Genomic DNA, 5,513 nt, shown 5'->3' with positions numbered 1-5,513 from the left:
TTGGCTACAAGGTAATCCCGAGACATTTTGGTACACATTATCTGAGATGCTGTGCACAGATTGTCGGTGAGCACATTCTTCTAGTCTGGAATAAAGCGGGCTGATAGTAGTACCAAACAGGCTTTACTTCACTTTACTTACTGTGATGGCTGCTTTTCCGGTCCCATACAGCAGGATCACGTATTGCTCATTTACTGTTAAATCATCACTGTTGTAGGATTTTTTAAATAAGAAAGTCTTCAGTTTCCTCTTGAAAGCCTTAATGTCTTCACTCATCCGAATGTCTCGTGGGAGCTTAATATATAGTCTCAGGGCCCCATATTTAAAGGCTCTGGAGCCTAAAATAGACATATATCTAGGATCCCACAGTTTGAAGCCATCTGTAGCTATTCTCGTGTTGACAAGATTTGTTGGCTGCGCAATATGTAGCAATTCTCTTTAGTATTTAGGACGACCGGATTTGATAACTTGGTGGGTTATTGTACATATTTCAAATTATATTCTCACTTTAATCGATAGTGGAAGTAAATCAATTAGTAGTGGGGTGATCCTTTCTCTAGGTGGGACACCTTTTATCAGTCTTGCTCCTCTGTTTATTAGGCTTTTTAATTTCTTAAGTTGCACTATTGGTAAATTGTAATAGATAGATTTGCAGTAGTAAATCCTGCTAATAACTCAGTTTATCACAAGTTTCTTTACAGAATTTTTGTCCAGGCACTTTCTTATAAACGCAATATTTCTTAGATGGTAGCCAGAAGTTTGGCCCATCTTAGTATTTATACTGTTAGATGAGGAAAGGCTGCGAGCAAGTTCCTTCTTGCTTGTTGATGTGAACCTCCATTTGGTGTGTGGTGTTGTTGTGCATAATATCACTGAGTGGCGTGTTAGGAACTGATGAGGCTGTTGAAGGACTGGAAAGTTGGCCATCATCTCTTAAGACATTTAAGTGAAGTGAAGTGAAGGTACTTTTGAACTCTCTCCAGATACCTGATATCGTGCGGTGAACCACTATGGTTCCTCCACCATTCTTTTGATATGTCAAAGCACAGCATCAGGTCTGATTGGTGAGGAAGGATGAGAAGGTTATACTACTACGTAGATACTCACTAACACCAATCCCTTGAGGTTCATCCAAACTTCTGGTTCCATAGGGATCAGAATGTCCGGGGAATCAAAGGCATGATTCCAATCAGACTTAAGCCGCCACTGGAGAGAGCTAATAATGAGGCGGCCATTGGAGGCTACACCAGCAAAAGATAATGGGTCTCAAGGAAAAAAAAGGTCACTCTAGGATTGTAGTTCTTCACGTTTTGAGAAAGTCTTAGGATTTTTCTCCGCTTGTCTTTGATGAGAAGGTTTTGTGGAAATTGTCGTCTAGAATCATTCTCAAATATACCAGTCTTCTGAGAGGGGAGTAGGGAGGACTTCCCAAGGTTTACCATGATTACCATGATCAGAAGTGCAGGTGCTAATACAAAGTTGTCACCGAGTCTGCTTAGGTCAGTCCGTCGTCCAGAAATGAAGGAGAAAAAAGCCGATCCTGTAAGTACAGGATGGGTGCGGTGGAAAAACCAAAGCACAGAGCCCTGAACTGGTTGTTTTGTGTTTGTCTAGACTGAATCTTCAATCCCGCCTAGAAGATGAATGGTTTGGGGCTGGAAGCTTGCGTCCTTTAGATCCAGCATGCAAGTGAAGACGTGTGGTCTTAGCCCTTGTCCGAACTCCTCCAACATGGTGTGGATATCGACCCAAAAGGACAACTTCCTGCCGATCTTTTCGTATGGGAGATTGTTGAAGCTTGGGTCTTGACTTGTGGTTGAATGGATGGGATGCAATACCCTATGTAAGGATTTTTCCCTGGGTGAGAACTTTAAAACTGATAGGAGTAAGGGAACACTTAACCCTACCATGAACCGTGGTGGGATTGATACTATTCCCTAAAACAGCATCGTTTTGGCGAATATTAATGAATGGTTAACGGCTGGGTATCATGGTTACTCTGCAGTTGGAGAGTGCTCGCGAGTAGTCACCTGTCAACAAGCCGCTGATGGGGACTGTCGATCATTTGCCGATCGGTTTAGTGGATTGGTGTGATGGCGAACAATTGTGTTGTGTGCCTTCCGATCTAGGGAACCACTGGCCGAGGTCGACTAGCAAGTCTGAGGGACAAACTGCTGGTCAACGGTGAACTGCCAATGATTGGTGAATCAGCGATCAGTGATCTGAAGATGGCAACTGACAAGTAGATGAAGTCTGTCTGGCCATTCAGCTAAGGAAGGTTGGTAATTAATGAGTTGGTGATCAGTTTTGAGAGCCCTTAGAGAGAGCAGAATGGTTTAATGATCGTCGGTTGGTGATCGATGAGCCATAGTTGATCATCGCTCAATCGCGGACTGATGATCGGTGAGCTACAGATAAGCAAGCTGATGATTGGCTGGTCAGAGATCAGCGAGCTAAGGTAAATGATCGAAGAAAGACAAGCTGCACATCGGCAATCTAGTGATCAGCAAGCTGATGACTGATTATTGACTATCAATTGGCGATCGGCAAGCTAGCAATCGGAGATCGAGCAATTGGCAAGACTAGAAGTCAATGATCAGAGAGAGATGAGTTAGCAATTGATGATCTGGTGATTGGCAAGCTGTTCATCAGCAAACGGTGATCTACCAATCACTCGATTGATGATTTATCATTGGTGGAAGATGAGCCAGAAATTGGTGATTTTGGTATTGATAGGCTGTTTGTAATGTTCATATCATGTTACGGGACAAAGGTACTGTCAGACAAAAACTCCGGCAGAGAAAGGGACCCACAGTTCCATGTGAGACTCTCAACCGATGGCATGTGCGGTTGATTCACCTTGAAAGATGAAATCTTGGGGATTTTGAAGCCTTCTGTAAAGCCATTACCCTTCTCTTCCCGACGTGTGGGCTTTAATGCATTTGCGGGGAGGGGATTCGGGCAAACGGTGACCTGTCAACAAGTTTTCATTCTTTTTGCCACTCGCGTAAGTGCGCAGTAGAGTACTGGAATAACAACAGCATCTGGTGGTCCCAAGCAGTCACCCATCCTAGTAATGACCAGACCCAACGTTGCTTAACTTCGCTGATCGGACGAGAAATGGTGTTCTTAACATGGTATGGCCATTGACCATTGTTGGTACACAGGAGGATGCTAGTGCTCAGTTTTTGCTGAAGAGCGGCTTTCAAAAAATACACAGAAGAGTGCTGGCGGGCAGGAGAGTGCCGGCGAGCAGGCGAGAACTGGCGCATTGTGAGCACTGGTGCATTGCCGAGCGCTGGATCTGAGATTCAAAATACGCCAGAGGGTGTTGGCACGCAGTGAAGTGCTGTGCAGTCTCCCTAGAACACTCAGGAGCGTACAAGTGCACAGGATCATGAACATGCAGGATCATAAACATCCAGGCGGGAAAGCGCGCGATCGCTGGCGCGCAGGTCGGGATGCGTACGATCACGGACGCGCTAGCTGAAAGGCTCAGGATCGCAGGCGGAATCTGGTATGTAGGACTGTGTTGGCTAGGGACCGCAGGGAGGGTGTTGGTGGGCCCTGCCACATGGGAGACTGCTAGGACGAGCGCGCAGGGGAGAGAGTAATGGCGATCGCAGGTCCGAGAGATTGTGCTGAAGCGAGCCCCTGAAAGAGGGGTGGCGTGTGTTCACGTGACAGGGTTGGCGTGCAAGAGAGTGCTGTCGTGCAGAAGAACGCTGGTTCTTGGGAGAGGGCTGGCGTGCAGGAGAATGCTGGCTTGCAGAAGAAAGCTGGCGCGCAGGAAGAACACCTAGTCCACGACAGGAAGGAGGACCACAAAGGGAACAAACATAAAATAAGTACTGCACCCTCCCCTCCCAAGTCAAAATCGACGGGAGAAGGGGAGCGGAGAGTAACTGTAATAAAATTAAAATTACAATTATTATCTATATCAGCTAAAAATATTAATTTACAGGAAGAACCACGGATCCTCCCAAGGAAAGTATTCCCCACGGGGAAAAATCTGAAAAATTCAATTATAAACAATTATATTTCCACCTAAATGATTAAGAAAACAATCGGAAGCGCAACCTAACATGCAAACAGGAAATGTGCTCCACCGTTAGTACAATATTGGATTCCAATGAAAGGTGAATGGCCTTGAGAAGAGAAAGACCAAAATAAATCTCTGAGTGGCCACACTCCTTTCCTCAGTAATCCAAATGTAGGAATAGGCAAAGGCGAAGACAAGAGTTGAACGAGGAGGGTCCAAGCGATGACAATTCCCTTACATCGGTGGCCGAGTCAATGGTAGGTTATCTGCCAACGGGAAGACCAATGAACCTGGGGGGGCAGGGGAGGGGGGGGGAGGGTAAGGTTCCCCGGCCTGTGGCAAGTGTCCCATCATTTCACTTTTAAGGCAAGGCTAAAGGTTGAGTGATCATCTTTACCTGCTGGAACTGAAAAGGGGGTCTTTTCCTCCTGCCCATACTAGAGGATTCCACTATTGCTGGAATAGAGGTATTGTGTGAAGAGATACCCTTTCCCATAACACCAACTACAGAAGACGTTATACTTTGCTTGGTAGACTAATGCTGGGGAATTCCTCAGATATTTAGACCAACCTTTTCGCAACTTATTGTGAAAAGCCTCTGTGAGAGAGTAGGTACGGGGCAGTCTCCGGGAGTACAATCATAGCGAAGCTATAGCTTGATGTAGATTTCTTGAAGTGTGGCTGTCTGTGACATGGAGAGGGTTGTTTTGGAGGCTCTATCCGTAGCTGCAGAATGTTTGGAGACCGTTCTGCGTAATGCTATAGCGAAGCTATGAGAGCCATTGAGAGGCTGACCGATATTCTAGCCTTGTTGAGTACCCTTCTCTTCCGACAAAAAAAGGGACGAGACGTAAACGTCGTTGTTCTACCCACGTTGTTGGCATGCTTCTTGCCAGAGAGCCTTGGGGTCTAGGACCGGGAAGCAGCACAAGCCAGAGCCTCAGGGGTGTTGAGAACAGATCCGTAGTTGAATAACCCCGTAAAGTCGGGACTTTGTTGGCTAAAAGGTTATCCAGAGACCATTCGGTACACCTTATCTGAGATGCTGTGCACAGATTGTCGGCAAGCACATTCTTCTAGTCTGGAATGAAGCAAGGTGATAGTGGTACTGAGCAGGCTTTACTTTACTTTACTTACTTTGATGGCTGCTTTTCCTGTCCCATACAGCAGAATCACGTATTGTTCATTTACTGTTAAATCATCACTGTTGTAGGATTGTTTAAATAATAAAGTCTTCAGTGTCCTCTTGAAAGCCTTAATGTCTTCAATAATTCGAATGTTTCTTGGTAACTTATTATATAGTCTCAGGGTTCCATATTTAAAGGCGCTGGAGCCTAAAATAGACATATATCTAGGTTCCAACAATTTGAAGCCATCTGTAGCTATTCTTGTGTCGAAAAGATTTGTTGGCTGCGCAATATGTAGCAATTCTCATAAGTATTTAGGACGACCGGATCTGATAACTTGGTGG

At 45.4% G+C, this 5,513-nt stretch overlaps 1 pseudogene; it reads right to left on the bottom strand.

Moving 5' to 3' along the window:
- Positions 1 to 3,032: 3,032 nt before the first annotated feature.
- Positions 3,033 to 3,151, bottom strand: LOC137648940 (5S ribosomal RNA; annotated as a pseudogene).
- Positions 3,152 to 5,513: the final 2,362 nt, after the last annotated feature.

This window comes from Palaemon carinicauda, chromosome 10 (genome assembly GCF_036898095.1).
Source record: "Palaemon carinicauda isolate YSFRI2023 chromosome 10, ASM3689809v2, whole genome shotgun sequence".
In the NCBI taxonomy this organism is placed as follows: Eukaryota; Metazoa; Arthropoda; class Malacostraca; order Decapoda; family Palaemonidae; genus Palaemon; species Palaemon carinicauda.
Note: the sequence above shows the minus strand (reverse complement) of the source record. Positions and strands in the feature narration are given on the sequence as shown.